We start from the raw sequence: 4,118 nt of genomic DNA on the forward strand, positions 1-4,118 counted from the left end.
TTTATCTCGTTCAAAAATAAAATTATTAATAAATGTGTCACAGGGAAGTTGGACAGGTTAAAAATTTAGAACGTTATTTCGATTTTATTGTATTATATATTTTTATCTTTATTTTCTACTATTTTTTGTCATCTAGCAGCTAATTTTCTGATCCTATTTCCATTAAAATTACATATATTTTTTAGGGGCTAACAAGTCATGTATCGGACTAGCCGCATTACATCGATCTGAATAAATGAAAATCAGATGGAAAAATTCTAACGAGAAAGCTAACAAAGGAAAACCATAGTCTTACATTGATAGTGTATTTCTAATCGTAATAGTAATACTAGTTCCTGCATTATCTCGTGAAGTAGAATATTTTCATGTTGGCGGTAATAATGAGAAAAAAACGAGAATAGTATTAACTTATTTATATAAAATATTAGAACAATATATATATATTTAAACTTAAAAATAAAAATTGAAAATTTAAAAACAAATTATATTAATCTTTTGATAAGTACAAATTTGAGAAACTTCTGACATCCTATGGCTTTTTTTAAACTGTGATTTATAATTAGTTGTAAAAGAAAAGAAATCAATTTGTTGAAATTGATAATTATGCATTTACTTATGACAGTAATCTAATAGTAAGTCCAAAGCTTGAAAAAATGGATTTTATAATTTATAAATAATATTATTACAATATAAATCATATATATAAATTCAATTTTCTCAATTTTAAATTTAGGATTGAAAAACTGCTGTAATAACTAGCATAATTAATAAAGTTATCCCGTTCAGTTGATATAGAAAAAGTACGGTATTGACCACACTTTACATCGATATATCGCTGTTTGTGGTCAACTGTCTATCAGGATATCGTGTAATTACCTTAACTCTTGACCGTAATAATCGGTTGTTACCATTTGACCTATTGATAAAAGCTCCTAATAAACTTCTGTTCCCACCAAATATACCAAAGAATTTTGCTACCATGAATATTTCATTGCCTCACTAATGTATCAGCCTATCAAAAATATTTACATAATGTATTGTCATAATTGATTTATTTCTTGTCACTTTTTACGATTTGCCATAAAAATCTTGCTCTTTCATACTTGGTAATGATAAAGAAACAAATATATTATCAATTCAAAACAACAATTTCTGAAAAAAACATAAGTATTAATTTTTAGCTGTTTCAATATTTGAACCATTGATAATTTGAATAATCTTATATCAAAAAATTGTTATAATTCCTCGCTTTTATATTTTTTAAGATTTTTTAAATACGTTTTGTTTCTACTTTTTAAGTCAATCTTTAAATCAATGAATAGATACGAAGTACGCTTTATAGGTTTTCCAGTTGATCCATTTCCGTTTCATTTCCGCTGCAGTTTGTGTTTTTTTGTAAGTAAAACAAAAAAGCATATAATGATAAATGCATTTTATCGAATTCCATTTTTGCCTAAAATAAAAATAAAGTCCCGTTTTTGTTTAAAATTTTGTAGACAAATTTCAAGGTTGTGATTAGCCACCTTATTAAATTTATAAAACTTTGTAAAAACTATAATTTACCTCGCAATAAATTCCACTTTATCATAATTCGGCCAACTATTACAAACACCTAATAATTGCGAATTGGCGTGCTTCCTTATGACATTTCATAAATATCAGCGTATTTTTTGTCATTTCTATTCTCAGATATCAGGTCAGGCATTATATACTAATTCATCTAGTTATCAATTGTAATATTTCTGCAATTGTTGTTGAGGGAATATACAATATATAGTCAATCATTAACCGCTTCAAAAGGTATTTTTTTATAGTAAAAATCTTTATAACACTATCCTTTCTTTATTATTATAAGATACATTAATGTGTTATTATATTTTAAATATCGTATATTTTAAAAGGTAGAATTCAGTTTGTGCCAACATTTTAATAAGTATCACAGTCTGTTTCACAAAAACGTAAACAACAAGCTGAAAAAACTATTTAAGATAAAACATTGAAAAAAATACACTAATACTGCATAACATATAATATAAGGAGTACGACTTCAAAATTGTGCATTTAAAAAACATCATTTCTACAGAAGTTACATTATATCAAGAAAGGCATAGATAATATAAAAGGCAAATTATAGTATAACTTCAATGTTGCCATCAACGATTTCTGTGGTTCACTATTATTTCATTATCGAAAATATTGTTAAAGAAAAGAAGTTAAAAATGATATTAATTAATATTAAAAAATAAAATATACTTCTTATACTCAGGATGCGTGTGGTAAAAAATACGAAGAGAACTAAAATTGCTAATGTTGAAAAATATCCCAAATGAAATTAATCATCACAGTATACAGGGTGATTCACTGACTCTTGCCATCAAGATAGCTCCGAAAATATGATATTAGCAGAAAGCTCATAGAACGAAAGTTGCATGAAAAATTCGGGAATATAATATGACATCAGTTTTTTTTGCTAAGTTTAGTCGCTTCTGAGATTTAAACGTTAAGTTTATTTTTTTAAAATAAAATTCTATATTTTGGTACTTATATTCTGATAACATATTGTTAAATACAAAACCTGACAATAACAAATAAACACTATTCGGACGATATCTATTCCGTCCTTTGTCAGACACTTAAAGAATGACGCAACCCTGACGCACGCACGATGTAAGCACGACGCGGAGGAGCTGTATCGTGGCTGGCTGGTGCGCCAGACTTGTCCTTCGTTGACCTTCAAATACCTTAATGTTGCACATCGTTGGATTCGCCATAACAGCTGCTATTAGACAATAAGTACCAAAACATAGCATTCTATTTAAAAAAAAACAAACTTGACCTTTAAATCTCAGAAGCGACTAAACCTAGCAAAAAAAACTGGCGTCATATTATACTCCCGAATATTTCATGCAATTTTTGTTTTATAAACTTTTCTGCTACTATCATACTTTCGAAGCTATCTTGGTGGCAAGAGTTGGTGAAAAAGCTTTGTATATCTCAACAACTTTGTCATTACAATCTTATTACACAAGAAACTGATAATATTGCTGTATTAGAAGCGGTAACACATAATGCGCGTATTAATACACTACAAATTGCACAAGCTTGTAGAATTAGAAAAAAAACGTTCTTTAAATTCTTCATAGAAATGTATTTCATATCACAATCCTGTATTGCTTCATCAGAAGTTACGTACGACAAGTAATTTTGCCAGTGGTTTTAGAATCGTATGTTTATAAATAATTATTATTGGATACAATTTTGGCCATCTACTGTAAGACATTAAAAAAAAAATTAAAGTATTTAATATATATAATTTTATTAATATTAATTATTCAATCAATATTAAACATACTCAATTCTTACTTCACTTTGATCTCCTAACTCATCATCAACTTTATCAAGAAAATTGTTAACAACATTAAAGTAAGTGTACGGTAAATATTATTAAAAATTATGAGATAAATATCATTATCAGCTAGTGGCATAAGTTTTTCAAAGCTATCTAATGCTGGTAAAGCTTTATTAATATATCATTATTAATTTACAATGTAAGATATTCTTTTCTTTAGAAGTAAATGTTCTTTCGAACACTTTTAAAAGGAATATGGTATTTTATTTTAAAAAAATTAATTGTAACTTGATCCTGAAAATTCCTAAGCGCCTTCACTTAACCTTTTGAATATCATAAAAATTTCGCGTAGCTAGACATGAGCGTACCAAAAATAAAATGATAAAAGAAGTAAACCAAATATTTTGTTTTTTTTTCTTTCTCTTTCTTTCTTTTTTCAGATAATTCCTTACAAATCATTTTACCTACTACCTTTTATAGCCTTAAATAATAATACTATTGTGAATCTACTTATGTACTAACTTTTTATCTATTATTTATTATAACCTTTAATAACAATACATTCTCGCATAATCGACTTTATTAGCATAAGTCACTAGTTTCTGAAACAAGTGATAGAAAAGAAGACACATGGACAAATTAATACTATTCTATTACACTAAATAACGAGAAACTCCAATTTGATTGGCTTTACCTTCACAAACGCTTATACAGAAATTCTTGGTGACTCTAATACTCAAAGGATTAAAAGAAAAACTCATGTTCACCA

This window comes from Polistes canadensis, unplaced genomic scaffold (assembly GCF_001313835.1).
Source record: "Polistes canadensis isolate GaletaPanama2010 unplaced genomic scaffold, ASM131383v1 scaffold_369, whole genome shotgun sequence".
Taxonomy (NCBI): Eukaryota; Metazoa; Arthropoda; class Insecta; order Hymenoptera; family Vespidae; genus Polistes; species Polistes canadensis.